Below are 25,419 nucleotides of genomic sequence, written 5' to 3' on the forward strand. Positions count from 1 at the left end.
ACTAGCTTTTCATTTTCAAATTAAAAAAATATTTACATTACATTTAAAAATGCTTTAAAAATTTCCTCCATGTTGTGGTTGTGTTCCCTTGTCTGGCATAGCATTATATATGTGTTTCTCTCTCTCTTTGGGGGGGGTCAGATTTGCCAGAGATTTGTCTATTTGACTTTTCTTTCAAAAATACTGGCTCTTGTTTTTATTCATGAGTTCTTCTATCTAATTTCTTTGTTTCATCAACCAATGGCATAACTGCCAATCAAAGTCATAACTCAATACACAGTAACTAGCGTCATCAACCCAACTTGAATTCTATCCCAAAACAAAGAAATTTGACATTTTATTAACCTCTGCAACCTTATTGTAAATGAAATAACAATTTTACCACATTTTACTACTGTGTTTCTCTTGATGTTATTTACACTCATCTTATGAACAGTGGGCTTACTGGGCATCTACCCCCAGCTCAGCGTTCAGTGATGTCACTTCAGTAGCCTGAAATTGGTCATTCCTCAGTTTACCAGGCTGCTGCACAAAATTCACTCTCCAGCCCTACTTTGGAGCAGTGAGGAACCCCAGCGTCTTGATCTGTCGTTTTGGAGCTGCTTCATGTGGAAGATGGATAGGACCAGTTTCAGCAAACCTAGTATCTGTCCATTGACAAGAGATGATGGAGTTCAAGCAGGTTTGATGGGGCTTGTCCAAAGAAATGCAGTCCCAGAGCAGGTACCCTTTTCTCTTTCAAGGTCCACTAATCCCCAAGGGGAACATGAAGAACACACATGGGGCACAAAGAAACACACATCCGTGTGCGCCCACACATAGAACAGTAAATTTTTATCTTAGAGTGAAAAAGAGAAAATGTTCAAAGCACCTACTTTAAAAATTAAAACGCAGAGTTCTCAAAACAAGTAATACCAATTTATCTTTGGACTTAATTTTACAGTTTTTGAATGGCAAGGGGTGGGAGGCATAAGAGAGGTCAAGACCTGAGACTGAGGTAGGAAATGGGAAAAGAAAAGAGAGGGGAGAGGAAAGGGTATGGAACAGAGGAAGGGTGTGGGAAGAAAAGGAAATGTGTGGAGAGGACAGGTGTGAGAAGAGGTGCGTTGTGGGATGAATAGGAGCCCGCTGGGTGGGGGATGGAGTCAGGCGACTCTGGTTCCACTTGGCCAAAGGGGCAGGAGAAGAGTTGCCCCTGCTCTGACTAGCACCCTGAGGGGGTTGCGACCATCTGAGAAGTAGCTTTTATTCTTGATAATGAGAGTATTTTCTCATGAACATCTTCACCTTGTGGCAAAATTATCTAGAATTTAAGATTTTAGTAAAGTGGGGCGCCTGGGTGGCTCAGTCGGTTGAGCGTCCGACTTCGGCTCAGGTCATGATCTCGCGGTCCGTGAGTTCGAGCCCCGCTTCGGGCTCTGTGCTGGCAGCTCAGAGCCGGGAGCCTGCTTCCGATTCTGTGTCTCCCTCTCTCTCTGCCCCTCCCCTGCTCATGCTCTGTCTCTCTCTGTCTCAAAAATAAATAAAAACATTAAAAAAAAAGATTTTAGTAAATTATTTTAGGTTTTGTAAGTGTAGCCTGTATTTTGCTTTGGTGGATTTAAAATCTGACAGGTGATATTATTTTAAAGAGGGATTCAAAATGCCTCATTTCACCATGTCTAGAGATTACATTTGGAATCAGTGTTTATTTAAAAATAAAGCTGGGGGTGCCTGCGTGCCTCAGTTGGTTAGATGTCTGACGACTCTCGATCCCCGCTCAGGTCTTGATCTCGGGGTCGTGAGTTCGAGCACCGCGTTGGGCTCCATGTGAGGTGTGGAACCTACTTAAAAAAAATCTTGGGGCAACTGGGTGGCTTCATCAGTTAAGCATCCTACTCTTGATCTCAGTTCAGGTCATGATCTCATGATTCATGAATTCAAGCCTTGCATTGGGCTCTCTGCTGACAGCACAGAGCCCACTTTGAATCCATTGTCCCCCTCTCTCTTTGCCTCTTCCCCGCCCAATAAATAAACACTAAATTTTTTTTTAAATCTGTTTTCAGTCTTTTTAGGACCTAGTATGAAGAACATACAATGCGAACAAAGAACATGAGAAAAGACACTTTCACAGGAAGCTTCCCAGGTTTATTGTTTATTTAACTGCTTTGAACGAAATGCTTGGGTCTTACCTGAATGAGAATGTGGACGAGACGCAGTCATCATGAAGATGAACACTGTGTTCCGGCTGAAGCTTCTGCTGTTGGACAACACTGTCTCCTGTGGCGTGGAAGACTAGCATCATCTTAAAGCAAGAGGGAATCGACAACGAACAGTACTGGGTCCTACCCAGGAGGAGGGTAAGTTCGAGTAATTATTGACAAGCTCATGTTTGGTGCTGGGGGTGGGGTGGTCAGGGTACCGTGCCGCCCCCTGGTCACAAGCAAATCTGCAGAATCATTCCACAGCTTTTCTAGTGAACTTAGCCTGTGTCCTGACTGTCATTGACTGGAACGGAAAGCTGTAATTGGTGACCTTTGACTTCTCCTGGCATACATGCAACTTTCCTCTCTTCCTCCACCCTTTCCTTGCCTCTTCTCTCCTGACTTCCATGAGTGACTGTGGCAACTGGCATGCGAGAGCGACGCCCAGGAATAGCATCCGATCTTTGATGAGACCAGGACCTAGAGGCTGCAGGTGCCCCTGTCAGCACACAGGGCAGGGGGTTGGTGACCAGACGGAAGGCACCTGTGATCGGCAATGTCAGTCTTAGTTTGAGACGTGAGGGCATCTGGAGAAGAAAAGTGTTACATGTCACTGAGTCACTAGGATTGAATGTCGTAGGTAGAAAATGGCAGAGCGGAAGAAAGAAACACAGGGATACAGGACGGAGTGTAGAATAATTGTGGCGGGAACAGCCCAGTTGGCTGTAACAATGTCACATGTCTGCGTGTAAGGCACACTGTTGATTAGAAAAGAGACTCTTTGTTCTGAAATGTCTGCATCAGTGAAAGTCAAGGATGTGAGCTCGGAGGGGGCACAGGGAACTCAAGTGCACTCCTTTGCCTTGAGAGGGTCTCAAGGCTTGGGTGCAGAACTCAAGTAGTATTTTGGAACATCGTCCCCTCTCTGTCGGGCTACATGCAGCACAAGAGATGGTCCTCCTGTCAGCCTGTATTGGTGGTGGAGTGGACTCGAGCTGTCTCATAGACGCAAGTTTCTCACTCTGTTAGGTCAAGGATTGTGTGTCATATTTCCCTTGCACTCCCATTTATTTGTCAAATGGTAGGTACGCAAAAGCCCGTGCTAAATGGACATAGTGCAAAGGGCTCTGAACTTGGAGGCACGAAGGCCTGAACTTTGATACGGTTTTACACCTGTCAGCCCTGGGAGCTCCGGCAAGACTTTGGGCTTCTGCGTCTCTCCACAGAGAAGAGGGATCTCTGTTCTGCCTGCCTTGCTGGGTTAACGAAAGAGTTCCCAACACATCTCCTCTCCTGAGCTGGCACTCCCACAGAAATGTAATGCACCCGTCCTTCAGGTCTTTATTCAGCTGTCATCTCCACTCTGAGAACTTCCTGGTTTTTTAGCTGGATCAGGGCTTGGGAAAAGCGGGACAGCCCAGGTGGTGTGACTGGTCGCAAGCCCGAACCTGCCCTTGCCTGTGACACCCTGCTTTGAGGACAAGCTACTTGCAAAGGCTCGACTGTTTACTTCTTTTATTTATAAGGCTGGGGTTTTTTTTTTTAAATGTTTATTCTTGAGAGAGAGAGAGAGAGAGCACACATGCACGTGCACTAGCACACTAGTGGGGGAGGGGCAGGGGAGAGGGGAGCCGGAAGATCCAAAGCAGCATCCAGCTGACAGCACAGAGCCGGACACGGGGCTCGAACTCATGAGCTGTGAGATCATGACCTGAGCCCAAGTCGGACACTCAACTGACTGAGCCACCCAGGCGCCCCCAGAGATGGATTTTAAAAAAGCTTATAGTCCAGTGAGGGAGGCAGGGCACACAAACAAGAAGACATAGATACAGGATTAGGAATTGTGCTAAGTGCCAGGAAGAAAACAAGTACGGAGGATAAGGTGGAGGGAGACCCATTTCGAGCAGTTGGAAGTGTTCTCTGTTAGCAGGGACCTTCGGCAAAAAACAAGCTGGCCAGGCAGAGATAAGATAACAACAAACATTCTGGGCTGAAGGAACAGGAAGGCCTGGCTAAAAAGTTTTCTAAATGAAGATCTGCAAGTTGGCGGGTGAGGCTGGAGTCTAGGGCCGAGAGGAAGAGAATGGCCCAGGATGCGTTCAGAGGGTAGACTGGGGCCAAGTCCTGGGTGACTGAAAACTGGAGTAGGTAGTTTTAAAGTGACGTCATGGTCTGAGTCTAGGACATTTCTCTGTCTCAAAGTCAAACTAAAAATACTGCCTTTGATGCTCACACTTACATACCCATCGACTGGGAAATATTCTTATCTCCCCCCTCTCTCTGACCACCCCATTCCATATCCAATTTGTCTGCAAATCCTGCTAAGTCCATCTGCAAATATCTTTCCAAATCCGTCCACGTATGTTCACCTGCCTCTCACCACCCTACCTCAAGCCACTGCCCCTCCTGCCTGGTCTACTGTAGAGGCCTTCTCGATAGTAGTGGGCTGGGAAACTGGTCAGGAGGGTGGGAGGGTGGGGAAGCCCCGATCTGTAGCCTTTGCAAGTTTCTTTGGTATAAAAACTCACACCATGGCCCATTTCAGTCTACCAAACTGATGCCACTAAATGTGGCCGTGGGAAGATGTGTGCACAGTCCACTTTCTCAAGCCAGAACAAGCCAGCCGCAGCACCACCACTGCTTGGGTGATCCTGTTTCCTTCCCCTGCCAAAAGGAAGAAAATCCTGCCAGTTGACACGGGTGGACCTTAAGGGCGGTATGCTAAGTGAAGTAAGTCAGACAGAGAAAGAAAAATACTGTATAACTCACTTATTTGTGGAACGTAAAAAACCAAAGTCATGGATTTGTGGTTGTCAGCGGTGGGGGAGGAGGAGTTGGGGCAGGGTGGTTAAGGGCACACACTTCCAGTTTTAAAGTAAGTAAGTGCTGGGGGTGTAGCGCACAACGCGATGACTGTAGTTAACTCTGCTGTATGGGTATTTCGAAGTTGCTAAGAGTAAATAATAAAAGTTCATTTTTTGGAACTATATGAGGTGATGTGTGTTAACTAAACTGGTGGTAATCATTTTGCAATACACGTAAGACAAGTCATTATGGTGCACACCATAAATTTACACAGTGTTGCCCATCAATTATATTTCAGTAAAACTGGAAGAAAAAAATAAGTACAAATAAAAATAACTCTTATTTTTATACCAACATTATTCAATTTATAAACAAAATAACAATTTTAATTTGTATCTAGTCTTTTCCAGGAAAGTTTTAAACTCTTAAAACTAGTTTTGGGGGGCGCCTGGGTGGCTCGGTCGGTTAAGCATCTGACTTCAGCTCAGGTCATGATCTCACAGTTCGTGAGTTCAAGCCCCGCGTCGGGCTCTGTGCTGACAGCTCAGAGCCTGGAGCCTGTTTCAGATTCTGTGTCTCCCTCTCTCTCTGCCCCTCCCCTGTTCATGCTCTGTCTCTCTCTGTCTCAAAAATAAATAAACGTTAAAAAAAAAAAAAAAAAACTAGTTTTGGGGCACCTGGGTGGCTCAGTCGGTTAAGCATCCGACTTCGGCTCAGGTCATGATCTCGTGGTTCGTGAGTTCAAGCCCCGTGTCAGGCTCTGTGCTGACAGCTTGGAGACTGGAGCCTGCCTCGGATTCTCTGTCTCCCCCTTTCTCCCTGCCCTTCCTCTGCCTGTGCTCTCTCTGTCTCTCTTAAAAATAAGTAAAAAAAAAATTAAAAAAAATAAAACTAGTTTTAACTAAGGGGTACCCGGGTGACTCAGTCGGTTAAGTGTCTGACTTTGGCTCAGGTCATGGCCTCATGGCTCATGGGTTCGAGCCCCGTATCAGGCTCTCTAATGACATTGCAGAGCCTCTTGGGATTCTCTCTCTCCTTCCCTCTGTCCCTCCCCTGCTCATGCTCTATCTGTCAAAAATAAATAAACCAAACTAGTTACAACTTAAAGATCTTTTTTTTTTAATGTTTATTTTATTAGTTTTGAGACAGAGAGAGAGAGAGAGTGTGAGCCAAGGAGGGGCAGAGAGCTAGAGGGAGACACAGAATCCGAAGTAGGGTCCAGGCTCTGAGCTGACAGCACAGAGCCCAAAGTGGGGCTTGAAGGTGGGAACGGCGAGATCATGACCTGAGCCAAAGTCAGACGCTTAACCAACTGAGCCACCCAGGCGCCCCATTAACTTAAAGATCTTTTTAAACTAAGTTTTAAAGTGTATGACTTTGGGGGGCGCCTGGGTGGCGCAGTCGGTTAAGCGTCCGACTTCAGCCAGGTCACGATCTCACGGTCCGTGAGTTCGAGCCCCGCGTCAGGCTCTGGGCTGATGGCTCAGAGCCTGGAGCCTGTTTCCGATTCTGTGTCTCCCTCTCTCTCTGCCCCTCCCCTGTTCATGCTCTGTCTCTCTCTGTCCCAAAAATAAAAATAAACGTTGAAAAAAAAATTAAAAAAAAAATGTATGACTTTGGGAGGCTCAGTTGGTTAAGTGTCCTTAAGCATCCGACTTTGGCTCAGGTCATGATCTTGCAGTTCGTGAGTTTGAACCTGTGTCAGGCTCTGTGCTGGTAGCTCGGAGCCAGGAGCCTGCTTCAGATTCTGTGTCTCCCTCTCTCGCTGCCCCTCCCCCCTCATGCTCTGTCTCTCTCTCCTTCAAAAATAAATAAACATTAAAAACTTTAAAAAAACAATTAAAATGTATGACTTTGATAAACTAAGTATCACTTGAAAGACAGGAAACTGTCAGGGATCCTTTCAGTTTGCAAAAATCCTCTCTGACATTAAAAACTCAATTGTCGCCCCTATCTAAGTAGGGGAAATTTCTGGAAAGACAAAAATACAGTGGCTACCCCAACTCGGGAAGGAAGATTTACATTTTATTGTATACCCTTTTGTACTGTTTGAATTTTTAAAGCCACACGTCTGATTTCTTTTTCAAGAAGAAATAAAAACCAGTTGAAGAATGGCCTTCTAAGCTAGAAGGAGAAAAACTCCTGATGGAAAGAAGGGAGATAAGATGAAAGTAGGGCCTCCCCAGAGGACTAGAAAGAGCTGGAAGGAATTGCTTCATATAAAAAGCACTGAAGTCTTATAGACTGCACAAACCTTTGAACCAGCTGAACTTTTTAATCATGTACAAATATTCCATTGACTCCACATAACTTGCATCTAACATCCTTTCTCTTTCCGGGTCTTAACACTGCCCAAGGTGGAAATGTAGGCCAGGCTTGTGAATACCCTCTGGCCAGTGATGTATGTTGAGTCATTATGGAGCTCATGAACCTGGTGCACCCAAAAGTCAAGACAAGAAAAGACAGGACTGTCTTACCCATCTTTATTTTGCTAGCTTATCTTTTCAGCACATGGTAGGTGCTCTGTAATTGTTACTCTTCTTTTTCCCCTCTAGATGCAGTGTTTAATTTGTGGAAGGCCCTGCGTGTAAGCTAAGCTGAGGTACATGTCTTCCCTGGGAAGTGCTGTAGGTAGGAAGCTTGTGCGGTTCAAATGCGGGGCATGACTAGGGGAGGCTGCGGGTGTCCAGATAGTGCTTGCCGAGGACAGGCTGAATGGGCCAAGGACAGCAGGTACCACCTTCTCCTCCTCAGCAAGAGAAGTAGCATATTATGAGTTAAATCATAGGCTAATTAACGACTACACTGTTTGACCACTGTGGTACAGTATACACAGTACATTCATATAGGTTTTCCATTTAGCTCTCGCGACAAGCCCATGAGCTCCACCATTTTATAAGAGGGGAAGCTGAAACCCATTAAGTGATTTGCCCAAGGTCAAACCATTGGTAATTGAACAAGGACTTCACTCCAGGTTTTTCAGACGTTGAACCTGATGGTCTTTAGACTGTACCATATTTGCTGTCAGGAGAGGTTTTTCCTGCTTCTTAGTTCCGCCGTACGGATAGTATGTTGCTGGAAATCTTGGACTCCAAACACATCTGACTTCTCAGAGGTTCATGTTTCCCTGTGGTAGAGCAGCTTTCTTGTAAGAATGTCAAACTTGTGACTGTAAATTAATTCCTTGTGCCCTTGGGGGATTGAGCCTTCCAAGTGAATTGTAGCAACACATTTTTACAGATGCTGTTGGAAAAATAACCTGGTTAGCTCTGCAGACTTTCAGAGGGCTCACAAAAGCCCCAGCAGGGCAGCAACTGGCAGCCGAATGATATTCCACATTCCCTAATCTAAAAGGTACCTTGTTACATACAGTAGTAAGAAGGCTTAGGCTGTAATTGCTATAATTTTTCTTCATAATGAGAACATTTTATTACTCCACTGAAGGGTGTGTGCCAAGAAATTCTGTACTTAAAAATTACTAAGCAAACCAAATAGCTTGGACACAGAATAACTTCCTAAGAGAAGATGCCCATTGGTCAAGGTATAGACTCAAACCAACCAACCCTTAAAATTCAAAACAAAATCCAGTCTTTACTTCAGTTATACCATACACTGGTACAAATCCAATGTGGATTAGGGAATTGAAATTTAAATAGGAGATATAAAAGAAATAGAAGAACAAATAAGAACAAATATAGGACTACAAAAAATGTACACAAACCCTCTATGGTCTTTGAATTAAAGGACTTCTTGAATACAATGAAAAAACCCCACAAAGAATAGGTTTGCATAGATGGAAAAATGAAAAAATCTGTATAGCAGAAAATGTAGTAAAATTAAGAGGCAAAGGACATACTGGGAAAAATATTTCTATTTGGTAAGTCAAAGTGTTCTTCCTGTAGATTTTTTTTTTTTTTTAAGTAAGCTCCATGCCCAATGCGGGGCTTGAATTCATGATCCCGAGATAAAGAATCACATGCTCCACTGACTGAGTCAGCCAGGTGCCCCAATTCTTAGTATAGAAAATAGGCAAGGGGTCCCTGGGTGGCTCAGTTGGTAAAGGCTCTGACTCTTGATTTTGGCTCCGGTCATGATCCCACAGTCATGAGACTGATTGAGCCCCAAGTTGGGATCTGCGCTGGGCAGGGAGCCTGCTTAAGATTCTCTGTCTCTCTCTCTCTTTCTCTGTCCCCCCTCTCTCTTTCTGCCCCTTCCTTTCTATCTCTCTGTCTCTCTCTTTCAGAAAAAACAAACAAACAAAAAAGAAAATAGGCAAAAGATAACAGTTCACAAAGAAGGAAATACAACTGGCCAATAAGTATATGTAGAATCATTCAATCTCATGAAAAGTCAAAGAAGTACACATTAAATGCATAGTGAGATTCTTTTTTTTACTTGCTCAGTTTGGCAAGGGGATATTTTCAGTCTTATGTGATGCTGGTTGAATTGGAATTTTTCTGGAGGTAACCTAGCAATGTGCATTGAGAGCCATAAAAATTCTTATTTCCTTGAGGTTAACAAGAAACTTGCTGGACCTGTATGAAGAATATCAATTAAAAATGTTTTAAATATTTTTGTGTTTACAGTGGAATGGTAAAGATGGTATATTTTTCTGCATGGAAAGATTCCATTTTGCAAATAGCATATCAATTTCCTAAAATTAATTTTTAAGTTTCAGTTCCAATGAAAAACTGTAGTAGGTTGTTACTTTGGAAGGCTGATCGGAATTGACAAACTGATTTAAATCTTTCTTTTATGTTCTGAGTACTGCATTTCCAAGGGGTGCAGAAAATTTTATCATGGAAGAATAAATAGAGCAAGCCAAGAATATTTTATATTGGAATAATATGTAGGGAAAGATCTATGCCATGGGATCTTAATATGTATTCCAAAGCCACAGAAAATAAAGACAGGGGTGATGAAAGAAAAAGACAGCTATGTAGATGGAACAGAATAGAGTGATCACATACAAACCCTAGTGTATGTGGGAATTGTGCATGTGATAAAAATATAGAAAAATATGATTATTCAAAGATGGGTCAATTGAGAAACTATTTGGAAAAAAGTAGCCATAGATGTTTACCTAACAACAAATCCCAAACAGAATTAGGTAAATGAGAGGAAATGATACTGTAAAGACTAGAAAATAAAGAAGAATGCCTATATGATTTTGTAGTGAGAAAGGCCTTTTTAAGTAAATAAAAACTACAAAGGGAAAGATTGATAGAACTGAGTTCACAAGAATTTAAAACTACCACAATTTAAATTATTAGGCAAACCAGTTACAGCAACAACAACAACAACAAAACCCCACAAAGTTGAGGCACCTGGGTGGCTCAGTCGGTTGAGCATCTGACTTCAGCTCAGGTCATGATCTTGTAGTTTGTGGGTTCAAACCCCACACTGGGCTCTGTGCTGACAGCTCAGAGCCTGGAGCTGCTTCAGATTCTGTGTCTCCCTCTCTTTCTCTGCCCCTCCCCTGCTTGCACTCTGTCTCAAAAATAAATATTTTTTAAAAATTAAAAAAAAAACCCACAAAATTAAGTCCTTAAAAAAGAAAGAGCCTAGAGAGCTTGTCCATGACCACCCTCAGGTCCATTAATTCTCTGCAGTGACCACAGGACTCCGGAAAGTGCTATACTCATGATTACAGTGAAAGGAAACAGACTAAAATCAGCAGAAGTAAGAGACATGTGGGGCAGAGTCTGTGAGGGCTCTCCCCCTGGAGTCATGGGTGACATCGCCTCCTGGTCATGATGTGTGACACACAGGGTATTGCCAACCACTGAGGCTCACCTGAGCTTTTGGCATCCAGAGTTTTTACTGGGGCAGGATCACATGTTGTCCGCCCAGCTGTCTCAGTCTTCATTCCCTCCAGGAAGTCAGACTAATGCCTTTAGTCTCCCGTCCCTCCTGGGGTTGAAACTGGTACAGCATGGCTCAACACCCCCATCATAAATCACATCATTAGACTGGTGGCCAAGGCCCCCAGGCAAAGAAGCCACTCTTATCAGGCAGAGCTTTCCAGGGGCCTAAGATCACCCGTCTGTGTCCAAACACAAAGGACAGAACTCTCCTTGAGGAAGGTTCATTCTTTACTGCATAGAGAGAAACCAAGCATTTCTGGCCTATCAGGTTGACAAAGTATAGCAGAGGCCATCAGTGCTGGGACCTAGCCTAGACACTTGACTACACCCCATGGGCTTCTAACTGCCAGTATCTCCAACTCTGTGCCTGAGAACTTTTTCTGCTAAAGAACTGTGTGTGTGTGTGTGGGGGGGTGTGTGTTTTGACTACAGAAGGCCCTCTGCCCCCTTCTTCAAGCAGCCCCACTTATAACGACTCTTGGAGGTAATAACTACCTTGTTCCACCCGGGTCAGATAGTTCTGAGGCATTCCATGCTCTTTCCCAGGGTTTCTCTACAAGATTAAGCTCTAGTCATCCACTGTGGTGGCTGGCTTAGCAACACACTCTTCATCAGCTGCCTTTCCTTCTGAGTACCACTTACCAATGGAGTACTCTCCTTGTACTCCATTACTCAAACTTCTTACATTTGGGGTTTCAGGATCTGCTTCTGGGACACACTCAATACAAAATTTAAAACAAAATTCAGGGGTGGCATGAGCGTTTGGACAGACATTCTCATCCGCTCCGTCATGGAGTGTAAATTGGTTCAAACTTGTCGGTGGTACTTTGGAAATAGTTATCAAATAGCCTTCAAATGTGCACAGTCTTTAATTTAGTAATTCTGCGAATGTTTCTGAGAAATAGCTTGGGATGCATACAAGATTTTTTTTTATTTTTAAAAAATTTTTTTAACATTTATTCATTTTTGAGACAGAGAGAGACAGAGCATGAATACGGGAGGGTCAGAGAGAGGGAGACACAGAATCTGAAACAGGCTCCAGGCCCTGAGCTGTCAGCACAGAGCCCGACGCGGGGCTCGAACTCACAGACCGTGAGATCATGACCTGAGCCGAAGTCGGCCGCCCAACCGACTGAACCACCCAGGCGCCCCTACAAGATTTTATTTTTTAAACAATGAACTACTTTCAAAATGAGGAGAAAAACAATAAATAATATCCTTCATGGGTAAAACTTGTGTCTCATGTATTTAAGGTAGGATACAAATAACTGACTGCAATTTTCCCTTCACCAGCAACTAACAACCTTTTAAAATTTTTCTTCAGAGGTACATTAACTTTTGTTGACTATAGGTGTCCATGGGAAATTATTAGATTTCTTGTACACTATATTAGTCTGCGCAGGTTGCCATTAACACAATACCATAAACTGGGTTGTCTTAGAGAACAGAAGTTTATCTTCTCACAGTTTTGGAGGCTGGGAAGTCCAAGATCAAGTGCCAGTGAGTAGCTGGTGAGAGCTCTCCTGGCTTGTAGAAGTCTGCCTTCTTGCTGTGTCCTCACATGGTGGGGAGAGAGAGCGAGCAAACTCTCTGGAATCTCCTCTAACAAGGATACTAATTCTATTAGATCAAGGTTCCACCCTTATGACCTCATTTAACCTTAGTTACTTATTTACTCCAAATACAGCCACACCGAGAGGTTAAGGGCCTCAACATGTGAATTTTGGGGAGGCCTGTAGCATATATTAAGAAATATCTCAGTTATTTAGTGAGTGCCAGAACTTTCTTATTTGCTCTGCCTTGGCCATTTTGAGCCCCCTGGGTTATATCTAGAAACGATATCTCTGATAAGCACAGGGCTGTTTTCCATCGCTTTCTGGATCCATCAAAACTTAATGTCATTACCCCAAAAGATGCAGCCTTGCTTCCCATCATGTGGCACCAGTGCCAGAGAGGATCATAAGTACCCATCAAGCGTAGAGTCTCAGCAGTCCTCACAACCTTCCATTTGCTATCCCCTTCCTGTCCTGTTTTGGTGGTCCAGCCTATAGGTAGAAACTCAGTATGATTCATGCCCAACATTGCAGTTTTCTACCAGGGATGGACCTTAGGCCATTTGACTACAGTTCTGTTTATTTAGTGTTTCATGTCTCCTGTGGAAGCATTGGGTTGCTCTCCTAGCCCAGAGCACACTTATCACCAGACACTGAGAATTTCCCTGGATTTCCTTCTTTTGTCTGCCAGATTAGCTCTCGTGCTAATCACCATGCTTAGCTCTCGTCTGTCACCATGCTTATATTCGTCATTCTCTTCAGACACTGTATATCAATTACTCAGATGGTATTATGGGTGCCAGCCTCTGCAGAGGAGGGTCTTTGCTGGCATCCCCCATGTAGACCCTATGACATTGAATGCCTACATTTTAATATCCATCCGATTTCATGATCCTAAAACTTCCCAAACATTAAATTGTAGTTTTTAGAAAACAACCAAATAGTGGGAACGCCCCTGCCACTCCCTCCAGCACATCTATGAGCCCTCACCCAGGCTCTACTCTACCCCATTAAAAAAATTTTTTTAATGTTTATTTATTTTTGAGAGAGAAAGAGAGAGGGAGTGGGGAGCCAAAGCAGGCTCCAGGCTCTGAGCTGTCAGCACAGAGCCCCACGTGGGGCTCGAACTCATGAACCAAGAGATCACGACCTGAGCCGAAGTCAGACGCTCAACTGACTGAGCCACCCAGACGCCCCTTAATTTTTCTTAGTGTTTATTTTACTGCGCCCCATATTTTATTCCCACTCCCACACTGAGCCTCACTAGCATCTTCCACTGGTTCAGCACTTGGTGATAAAAAAAAAGGTGAAAGGTTAGTGGTCAAATTGGCTACATCAAAATATCTGTTATGTTGCTGCACATCAGTTTGTTGGTTTGCTCACCAATTTTTCTGCCATGTCCCCTAAATCATCTTTTGTATACAAAGAAGAAAAGATGCCACAAGGGAAATTATATGAGGTTCAACAGGGACCAAAAAGCAACTAGATCATCACCACCATCATAATTATCACGCTCATCATGTGTAATCAGACACAAGGCAAGAAAAGTAAAGGAAGGTAAAGTCATTCAAGTTGTTTATATATTAGTTTTCTAGGGCTGCCATAACAGAATACCACAAACACATGGCTTAAACAGAAGTGTGTTGTCTCAGAGTTCTGGAGGCAGTAAGTCCGAGATCAAGGTGTCAGCAGACTTCGTTCCTGGTGAGCCTGTCTTCCTGGCTTACAGAGAGCCCCCTTCATGCCGTGTCCTCACATGGCCTTTCCTCTGTGCAGACAGAGCTCTCTGGTGTCTCTTCTTCCTCTTATAGGACACCTATTGGATTAAGACCCTACCCTTATAATCCCCTTCCGTCTTAATTACCTCCTTGAAGTTTCTACCTCCAAATACAGTCACTTCGGGGGTTAGGACTTCAATATATGAATTTTGCAGGGGACACAGTTCAGTTTATAACACTCTGGTTTTGACTGCAACTTTCTAACAAAGATCCAGCTGCCTTGGGCTCCGCAGGGTGTCTGAGAGGGCTGGTCTCTGGGTTTGGATCGGGTCCTTCAGTGGGGAAGAACCTGTAACCCTGACCAGCTGTGTCTTGCTTCGCATTATTTATGCACCAAATGCTCATTATGGAGGGGTCTTTTTCCTTCACCCTGTCAGCCATTAGCGATTTGGTGTTAGTTATCAATCCTCATGGCTTCCTCCCCCCACTTGCTGCAGGCCCTCTCGGGTCATTGCCACACTCTGCTTCTTTCTCTTAGCTGTTCTCATCGAATACACGTTCTGACCAGAGGGGTCCATACTGAGCTTTAACAAGAGCCTTTTGTTCATCAGACACCTTTAGTCACAAGTGAAGCTGGAGAACAAGTCCGCTGAGGAAATAAGCACACGCCCTGATGACTCACCTTGACCCTCCCCTTCTGACAGGAAGACCTCTAGTAGCCATCACAGAGGGGAACCTGGGCTCTTTCCAGTTCCCTTTCATGTGTCTCCATGACTTGGATCATGGGTGGCAGGAGGCTGGGGAGACAGAGTCTTCCCTTTATCTGGCTTCCCTTTTCAGACTTGCCTCCCACAGAAAGTTTCCCTGCTTTTCTACCTCTTGGTGTTGTATGTCCTCACCTCGAGGCCCTGTATACAAGAGGAGAGAAAGGAAGCTAACATACTTTGAGTACTTACCCAACAGTGGGTGTTTCTTATACATCACCTTACGTATTTTCCATATAGCCCATTCTATGAGGATCAGTGGTGCTCACAGGTTAGGTAATGTCCTCAGGTTGCCCGAAAGCTAAACACTTGGCTGGGATCTAAACTCAAGTCCAAACTTCATCCGAATCAGGTTATGGTCCTGGATCCTCTTTTTATCCCATGCGTCCTGAGACCATGGAATATTTCCAGTGGAGGACACATGCAGGGCAAGGCATGGGAAAGCAATCTGTCAACTGAGAAATACTCTTTTCAGAAATTAGTAGTATTGGCAAAAAGGATCTTTTTAGCAGCCAGCCTTCCCCCTGGGAAGGGGGTCAGCTGAGGTTGGCTCAGGAAAGGCAGATGAATCGGCAAGTTGTAGCTGAGAGCCAACAAATGCATAACAAGGCAGTGTTTTCGGCTAGCAGGAGGGCTGGGCAGAACCCAAAGCCCAGGGGTCAAGGCAAGGCTCTTCTTCAGTTGCCTGGCCAACAATTCCTGCCCCAACATGCTGAGAGCGCCCTCTGCTGCCCAGCCTCTTAAGATGGAGCATAAAAACTTTTAAAAACCTTGACCTGAAAGGCGCCACGGTATTTCTGAATTTCAAACCCAATTTGAAGGTTATTATTTAAGGAAACCAACATGTTTTCTTAAAAAACTGATTGTGCTGAATGATATTAAAAATGTAAAAGTATTCTTCAAAGAAAATTGGAAACAACTACAGTTATTCACTCACTTTATGTTTGTAAATCATAAATATTAATTTAACAATATGAATAACATGCTCTTTAGCCCTTTGGAGGATAGCAACAGGGAAAACTGAAAAATAATGATCTAGCCACTGTTGGCTGAACCACATTGTAAGAAATCTAACTAGAGGTGCTTGGATGGCCTCGGCGGTTAAGTGTCCAACTCTTGATTTCAGCTCAGGTCATGATCTCACGGTTTGTGAGATCAAACCCTGAGTCAGGCTCTGCTCTAAGAGTATGGAACCTACTTGGATTGTCTTTCTCCCTCTCTCAGTGCCCCTCCTCTGCTCACATATGTGCTCTCTCTCTCAAACATTAAAAAAAAAAAGAAATCTAGCTAAGATGAAAAATGAAAATTCAAAATTCAAACTGTCCCTTGGGAGGCTGGTTATACCTGGATTCTTCATTTTACAAAAGACTTTGGTTTAGGCCTAGGCTTGGCTACCAATGACCCTAACTAACCCCAGCAGAGTTTTGAGAGCCTGAGAATGATAGGGGTTTGTGGGATCTTTGGGCATTGGGGGAAGAGTGTCTAGATTTAAGATTTTTCTGAGATTAGGTACATAGCCTCTGAGTTACATCTGACCTAGTTAACAAATTATATAAATGTTGGGATCGCATATGATACAATACAATTATTTGTATGTGCAGAGTATGAAATTAGTGCCTACAGCGAACACCTCCACAGTCGCTTCATCAGAATATACTACCATTTAAATGGAATCCTGGGGCGCCTGGGTGGCGCAGTCGGTTAAGTGTCCGACTTCGGTAAGCCAGGTCACCATCTCGCGGTCCGTGAGTTCGAGCCCCGCGTCAGGCTCTGGGCTGATGGCTCAGAGCCTGGAGCCTGTTTCCGATTCTGTGTCTCCCTCTCTCTCTGCCCCTCCCCCGTTCATGCTCTGTCTCTCTCTGTCCCAAAAATAAATAAATGTTGAAAAAAAAATTAAAAAAAATAAATAAATGGAATCCTATTTCCCATGCACACACTTTTTGAAAGAATCTGTAGGGAATGGGAATGTCAAATTAATCATTCTTATGAGAAACAACATTAAGGAAGTAATGAAACCCCTGTTGCGTCCCCTCCCCCATAGCACTTTTCCCTTTCTTTACCAAAAGTGCATTCCCTCTGGGAAACTGCAAGGCCATTAAATGTTTTTCTCAACTATGCTACCAGTTTCATAACCTCTGCTCTTGACACAGGAAAAGTGTAAGACTTTATGCAACTTGTTTTTAACAGCAAACATACAAATGTAAACAAAGGTCCATGACCAACAGGCGTGTGTTAAGAAAGCAATTGTGAATTCTGCTCCCTGGTTATGAAATGAAGTGTATTTGCACACGATAGATAGATACCTGGCTGGGTGAATAAAGGCCAGCAAACTCGCCCCACGGCTCTTTCTCAGCACTGCCTGAGCACCAGCTGTCCCTTCCGAAGTCTGTGACCCAGAATAACAAGCTCTGCAACTCACTCTTCTAATTTTTTAAGGTATTTTTTCTCCTTAAAAAAAAAAAAAACCACTTTATTGAGCTGAGATTGACCTACAGAAAGCTATACATAATTAATGTGTACAACTTAATGAGTTTGGGGATAAGTACACACCTGTGAAACCATCACCATGGTATATGCCATAAACATAGCCATCTCTTCCAGAAGTTTCCCCTTCCTTCCTTCCTTCTTTCCTTCCTACCTTCCTTCCTTCCTTCCTTCTCTCCCTCCCTCTCTCCTTTCTGTCTGTCTGTTTGTATTTATTATTTTTGTGATAAGAACACTTGGCTTAAGACCTCCCCTCTTAGCGGGTTTGTAAGTTTATGATGATGTGGTGTTGTTAACTCCAGGCGCTGTGCTTCAAGGCAGACCTCTAGGCCCAAGCAGGAGGGGTGGAGCCAGCTGGGGGTTGAGGCTGTTGAACTGTGGGCCAGGCCATCCGCACTCCACCTTGAGGACTGTGGTAAAGGTAAAAAAAATAATAACATGCAGCATTTTAGTGGGCTTCCTGAGCACTACCTATTTAAATGTGAGATTTATTTGACAAAGCCGTAGCTGATAGCTTCAGCCCAGCACCGCCCTGAAAGTTCTTGCTAAGACACAGAGCCCCTACGTCTGCTGTCGTGACGTCACTTTATGGTTGGGGCAGTTCTGCAACAAGACTGTTGGAGGAGGGTTGAAGATACTGGTAAAGTTTGGTAAGACATTTAATTCATGCTCACTTAAGAATTAAACGCACTGAATCGACTTCCCCCCTCTCTTCCTTGGGAAACATTTGAAGGGTACCCACCATGTGCCAGGCACCTGCCAGATGGGATTCACAGGCGACGCAGCCTAGTGGTCTTTTTTCCAGCAGGCACTGTGACTTAGCCTGTGCCCAGGGCTGGTGCGGGGCTTTTCAGGATCAGTTCCTCCTTGGGCTCCTGTTTCCAAGAGCCACAGAGAGCTAGCATCTCTCCCTTTGCAGGTGAATGCCACACACTTTAAATTGGAATGCTTTCTTACTTCTTTGGCACCTAACAAATGGTAAGAGAATTCTGCGTATTTTTTCTTTTCTGTTTTGGTTGGGAGCACAGTTCTAAGCATTGCAAATGTAAGCAGATCATCTGGAGAGAAGAGGAAATACAGGAGAGGGGGAGAAGACCATTTTCTCTATTGCTGCAGAATAGAAATTTTTCATAGAAATAGACATTATCATAATTGTCTGTAAAAATGTTTTAGAATGGAAAAATTTAAACATGCATGAAAGTAGAGAGAATAGAATAATAACCCCATGTACCCTCTGCCCAGCTTCAACAATTATCAGCTTGTGTCCTGGTATGGTTTTATGCATAGCTCCTCAGCTGTATTATTTTGAATCAAATTTGATATATTATTTCATCTGTAAACCTTTTAATATGTAGTTCTGATAGAGACTCCTTTAGAAAAAGTAATCACAAGATAATCATTCACCTAAATTAGCAATAATTCTTTAATATGGTGAACCATCTAGTCAGTTACTTAAATTTCTAACTGACTCATAAGCATATATGTGCATATTTTACAGTTTATTTGTTTGAATTAAGATCCAAATCATCTCTACTTATTGTACTCGGTAAATCTCTGAAATCTCTTTTATTCCATAGATTTCCAATCGTATCCCTCTGTCTTTTATGACACTTGTAATGTGTTGAAAAACTGAGAAGTTCATCCCATAGGTTTTGCTGATTGGGTCCCTGGGGTCCTAGTTTACAAGGTCCTCCACGCTCTGTTTTCTGTAAACCAGCAGTTGGATCTGGAGGCCGGGTCAGATTCAGGTTCCATTTTTATGTCAACATGTCTTCATTAAGTGGTAGAATAAGTTCTTTCTTTGGTATTCTTTATAATGCTATTGGTTTCTGAGTTTGGTTGCAGCCTGTAAGACTGTGTTTCTCGATCTTTAAATGTTCAAGTGTTAGTCAATTGACCATAAGGCCTTGGCCATCCACTACACCTGTTGTATCAGTTTCCTATTGCGGTAATGACAAGTTACCACAAACATGGTAGTGTTTAAAACAGTGCAAATTTCTTATCCTATAGTTCTCAAGGCCAGAAGTCTGAATTGGGCTTTACTTGGCTAAAATCAAACTGTCAGCAGGGCTGGACTCCTTCTAGAGGCTTTAGGACAGAATCTGTTCCCTTGCTTCTTCTAGCTTTTAGAAACTGCCATCATTTCTTGGCTCATGCCCCTTCCTCCATCTTCAAAGCAAGCAAGGTAGTAACATCAACTCTGTCTGTCTCTCTGTCTCTGTCTCTGTCTCTGTCTCTCTTTATAAGAATTCCTTAATTCCCTTTATAAGAATCCTTGTGATAGCCCACTGGAATAATCCAGATAAGGCCTCCATTTAAAAATCCTTAACTTAATCACAGTTGTGAAGTTCCCTTTGTCATGTAAGGTAACATAGCCACAGGCTCTGAGGACTAGGACTGGACATCTTTTGAGAGCCATTATTCTGCCTTTCACACCCATATGGCAAAGAATCCGAAGGAGTGGAAAATTCATCAACAGATTTAAAGAGTGATCCTAACTGAAAAGAGAACAAAAGTGTGTAGAAAGTAGGACCAGTCATAATTTGGTCATAGTCCCCAGGCTTGGCCTCCATGTTGCTCATTCATAGAGCCTCCATGGACACATGGAAGGTTGTGTGTGTGTGTGTGTGTGTGTGTGTGTGATCTACCACCTCTCATTTCTCCCTTGAACAGGACTAAATTTCTAACTGCTGGAGGAAAAACCAGAGCTGGACATAAGGGGTAAAAAAGATTTCCTTTAGAAAAACTATTTCAGCAGGAGAAAGGCTGGCCACAGCAAGTACAAGCGGAGGTTAATAGCTAAGGGACAGAGTGGGGAGGGGGGAAGTCGGTGGATGGAAAATTACTAGGAGGAAACATTAGGGGTGAGGGAGTTGGGATTCTGGCTAAACTGACTTAGCAGGATTCTTGCTAAAGTAGAACAATGTAGAGATGAACATAGAAGCTCAAAAGAAAGGGCCTGGTTGAGAAGAGAGTTCAGGGGAGGCTGAGCAGGGTTTGGTCAAGGAGAGAATCTGTCCCTGCCCCGTGCCCTTTTCTGTCTGGTTGCACTACCACTGGCCCTTCAAACTGAATGTATCCCAAACAGAGTCACTGACTTCCCTTCCAAACTTGCTCCTTTTCCCTCTTCACTGGTTGTATTAATGATACTAAGTCCTTCTAGAGCCCAGAATTCAACCTCTTCCTTTATCTCTTGTCACATGTCAGTAGTTTGCTAAGTCCGAGGGATTCCATTTCCATGAGAATTCTAAAATTTATCCTTTCTTCCCTGTCCCCATCACCATTCTCTTATTTCAGGCCTTCGGATTCTTTTCTTGGGTTATGAAATAGTCTTCCTAAATTACCCCCCAACCAGTCTCCGTGGCTCCAATTTCTCCTCCTCCCAGTTTATCCATCAATGATAATAATGGCCATTCTTATGGAGCATGCTCCATATATAATCTCATTAATCCTTACAACCCTTCTGTGAGCAGAGTTGAGCCAAGGGACAGGCCAGAGGGGAAGAAGTTCAAAGTTGCAACCAGTAAGGGGTGCCAAGACATCATTAGAAATGAAATCGAGCAGAAACTCCTGGTGGAAGGTCGGTACCCAGTTTAAAGAAAGAAGACTCAGGGGCGCCTGGGTGGCGCAGTCGGTTAAGCGTCCGACTTCAGCCAGGTCACGATCTCGCGGTCCGTGAGTTCGAGCCCCGCGTCAGGCTCTGGGCTGATGGCTCGGAGCCTGGAGCCTGTTTCCGATTCTGTGTCTCCCTCTCTCTCTGCCCCTCCCCCGTTCATGCTCTGTCTCTCTCTGTCCCAAAAATAAATAAACGTTGAAAAAAAAAAAAAAAAAAAAGAAAGAAGACTCAGCTTAACTACAGAGTAATGTTTGGCTGGGTGGAACAGTGAAATTACTTGGGACAGTAGAGGAAAGGCAGAGGGTCTCTGCCTGAATCAGGGCTCAGCCTCTCTTAAAAAAAAAAAAGTTGAGTCAATAAAGAATCTCTGCTAGAAGGCACAGTACATTATTGCACACCTGGGGACCCACCTGTCTTGGTCCCATTTTACAGATAAGGCAACTGAGGTTCAGAAGATTTAAGTAATCTGCCCAAGTTCACACAGACTGTAAATGCAGAATTGGCATTTTATCTTAGGACTCCAGAATTCCATGTTCTTTCCACCCAATGATCTGGCTTTACCTGTGTTTGCAACTTAATTTCCCACTCTTTGCTTTCTATCTCCAATGTTACAGTAAAACCAAACTCCTCACTCCTCTTTGCTGGACCTTGAGTTTTTCCACCTTTATGTCTTTTTGTGTGTGGTTTCCTTTGCCTCCCAGAATGGCCTAGAATCCATCTCTTCATCTTTGCAAAGCCTACCCTCCTCACAAGCCTGGCAGCAACACCATTGCCTCTAGGAAACCATCATAAAGACTCCCACCTGGAAGTGATGGGTTTTTCCAATGACCCACAGCAGCCCATACTTTGTTTATGGCTGTTTCTACTCTGTACATTTTATTACAGATATTTGTGCACGGGTCATTCTCTTAGTGAACATGTCTGTGAGGGCAGGTCTGTGCTTCATGCATCTTTGTGCCTCCCACAGAGCCTTGCTCGTTAGAGGCACTCAAGAAGTATGTGTGGCCTAAAGGAGCAAGTACAGAGATTCTGCAACCAGAATTGTCTATTACTCTCTAATTATCAGGGATTTGGCAAGACATAGTATTGAAGCTGGAGACATGGAAGGGGGGGTGTAGTTTTGTTTTACTTAGATTCTGTGCCTTTGTACAGATGGTTTCTTCTTTGCTTCCTATATCACATGCTTTTGTCAATTCATAGCTACCACTTTCTTCAAGATCTGGCTCAAAGCTTAGCCCTTCCTACAGGAGTTCTCTCCGGAGTCCAGGCCACCGTCATCGCTTTTTACCCACACAGATTTGTAATTGGCAGACAAGCAAATCATTGATCATCATTGTCAGTCATCAAACTGTTACTGAGTATTCGGTAAATGAATGGCTGTGCTGTGTGCTGCGAGGTCGAAGAAAGCTTTGCAGGGGGTGGGACCCAAGCAGAGTCTTGAAGGCTGTGTTTCAGTTAAAGAGGTGGAAAGGAAGGGGAAGTAAAATTGAGTGTGATATTGAAAGGTTCAATTCCTACTCTTCCTGTTACTGGCAATCTTGAGAAAAACCATTTAATCTCATCAGGGATCAGTTTCCTCTAATGTAAGATGGGGATAGTAAAATTAATGTGAGGATGGTTATGAGAATTAATGTGGGAGTCCCATGTATTGGTTAGGACTGTTTTGGTTACAAGTGATATTAATGCAGTTAATTAAAATGTGACATGTAATAACATTTTCAGTGGTTAGTATATGGCGCTGAAAACCTGTCAGTTTATGGTGCGGACACACTCTTTTCTCCATGTCACCAAATCTCTCGTCTTGTGGTATCCACTTGGCTGATGTTGGCTGAAGATGTTAGAAGTCTTCCATTTGGGCTTCCTTCCGCAGGGGACCACAATCGGCTATCTGTCATGCTAGTTGCTATGGATTGCTCAGTAATTGGCTGGTTTCCCAAGGGAGAGAGGAATTGAATTGTTTCCATCTTCCCTGCACACATTTCACTGTTTTAAGTCTGTGCCTTTACTTAGTGTTGCCTCTTCTACCCGGAATGTGCAGTCATTCGAAGCTTAGCCTGGCCAGCTCTCGCTGCCCCAGTAAAGGACGGCTTTAGAGGTGTTACTTTAGGAAGTCACCTTGACCCTTTTTTGACCACCTTGAGTGTCCCAGGTGCCCCTTGTCTATGGGCATCACTCTCTCATTGCACAGTTATCACATGGTGCCATAAAGACCTGCCTCTCTCACCGGACTCCCCAGCCTGTCAAGACCGGCGCAGAGCACTCATTTATTACATGACTATTAAATGAACGAGTAGACTTCCTCCGTTCTCTCCCAGTCCTATCTTCTTTTTCCCTCTGGGCACCACAGTTTCTTCTCTATTTTTGTGCATTGTTTATGGCCTATTAGTTACAAAACCGCTTCCTGACCTGGCCATCAATACTGTCCCCATGTTTTAAAATTAATGATAACATTAGCTCACATCTACTGAGCACTTACTGTTTGCCTGGCACTGTTTCAAGCACTTTACATGGATAAACTCCTTTAAACATTCTTTGTTGCCGAATTCTTCTGGTAGAGGGTAACCTTGACCTTGTGGATGGAGTTGTACTGTACTACTACAGTCCCTCCATACCGCAATAAATGCTGTAATGAGACAAGTTAGCCGGATCTACTATCATTCAAATATCGGAAGATACGACTAGAAGCAACAATAACAAAAGGCTATCCTTATGGCGCAATAACACTACGGGGTATTTTCCTCTTTAAATTTAGCTTTAAATTACTATATTATGTTTCAAGTAATGTAAGCCAGAAGGACAAGTTGGGATGGACTGTTGTATTTAAATTTCAGTTTACAGACATAGGCTTGAGGGATTTACAGAAATATGAGTATGAACATGAAAAACATGAGGGAGATTTTCATTCTTTTTTTCAAAAGAGGTAAGCTAGCAAGGAAGATAGATTTGGGAAAATTAGTCATGAGAATTCACATTTCAGAGAATCCTTCTTGGCTGGGAAGGAAAGCTTTTCTTCTAGTGGGCTAGGAATGGTGGTGGGGTTATTCTACCAGAAGGAAGCAGCTGGCAGATGAAGAGAACTCCCTGGACAAGTGGGGGCAATGTAATATGGAAGAGACGGGGTTCAGTGAGTCTGGGGATCAGAGCTTGGCGACACTGCTTACCAGGTGTTAGCTTCCATCAAGTTACTTTACCTTCCTGAAGGCTGGTTTTCTTATCCATAAGGGTCAGGTTACCAATTTTACCAAATAGAAATATAGGATGCCTAGTTGAATTTGAATTTCAGATAAACAGAAATTATTAGTATAAAATATGTCCCATGAAATATTTGTGCCCCATGCAGTATGTCTTTAGTATTGCATAGGACATATTTACGCCCAAGTATTATTCATCGTTCATCAGATTCAAATGGAAGTGGTCTTTGGGTTCCTGGATTCAATCCCGACATGTACGTGGGGGCCTGGGGGTACCTCCAAGCAAATCTCTGGACACCAGCTAGGTATCCTACCATTCAACTCAATTCTGACCCTATCTACCCAGGGATAGCATCAGAGTCTACAGGTTGAAGGCTCAGTCCTACAAGAGTGTTCCCAATATCCCCCACTTCAGATACCAGTTGCAAGTGCTTCTGACTGGCTACAAATCAGGGAAGTTCCCATGATCCTTTCCTGGGATTCTGTTTGATTAATTTGCTAGAGCAGCTCATAGAACTCAGAGAAACAATTTACTTACTGGATTACCAGTTTATCATAAAAGGAAATGAAAAAGAATACAGATGAACATCCAGGTGAAAGATACATGGGACAAGGCATGAGGAAAAGGCACCGACCTTCCATGCCCTCTCCAGGCATGCCACTCTCCCACAGCACCTCCGTATTCACTGACCTGGAGGTTCTCCATACCCAGTCCTTTTGGGTTTTTATGGAGGCTTCATGGCCTAGACAAAATTGATTAAATCATTGGCCACTGGCAATCAATTCAACCTCTCGCCCCTCTTCCCAGAGCTAGCCTCAGAGCGCAGGGTTGTCTCCATGACAACCAGCCCCCATCCTTAGGAGCAGTCTGAAAATCACCTCATTAACATAACAAAAGACACCTTTCTTATTCTCCACACTTAGGAAATTCCAAAGGTTTTGGGAACTGTGAACCAGGAAATAAAGATCTATGTATACTGCTTAATATAAATCACAATATCACAACAGGGCATCCTATATTTTATCTGTCAGTGGGGTGTGATAAGAATGATTATCGTGTAAGGGTGTTGTAAGGATAAAATGATACCATACTTAAGTCTTAAAACAGTAACTGGTACATAGTCAAAAGCTGAACAAATGGATGTTATTAATATAATAATAAAGGTCTTTATTTTAAAATTTCAGCTTTCTTGAGGTATAACTGATAAACAAAATGATAAAATATTTAAAATGTACAC

At 43.5% G+C, this 25,419-nt stretch overlaps 1 pseudogene; it reads left to right on the forward strand.

Moving 5' to 3' along the window:
* LOC124510213 (60S ribosomal protein L7a-like) overlaps positions 1-25,419 on the forward strand; it is a 123,311-nt pseudogene that overhangs the window by 28,215 nt on the left and 69,677 nt on the right.

The sequence above is a fragment of the Lynx rufus genome, unplaced genomic scaffold (genome assembly GCF_022079265.1).
Source record: "Lynx rufus isolate CCGP_SWC_20201006 ecotype Redwood Valley unplaced genomic scaffold, mLynRuf1.p SCAF_15, whole genome shotgun sequence".
NCBI lineage: Eukaryota > Metazoa > Chordata > Mammalia > Carnivora > Felidae > Lynx > Lynx rufus.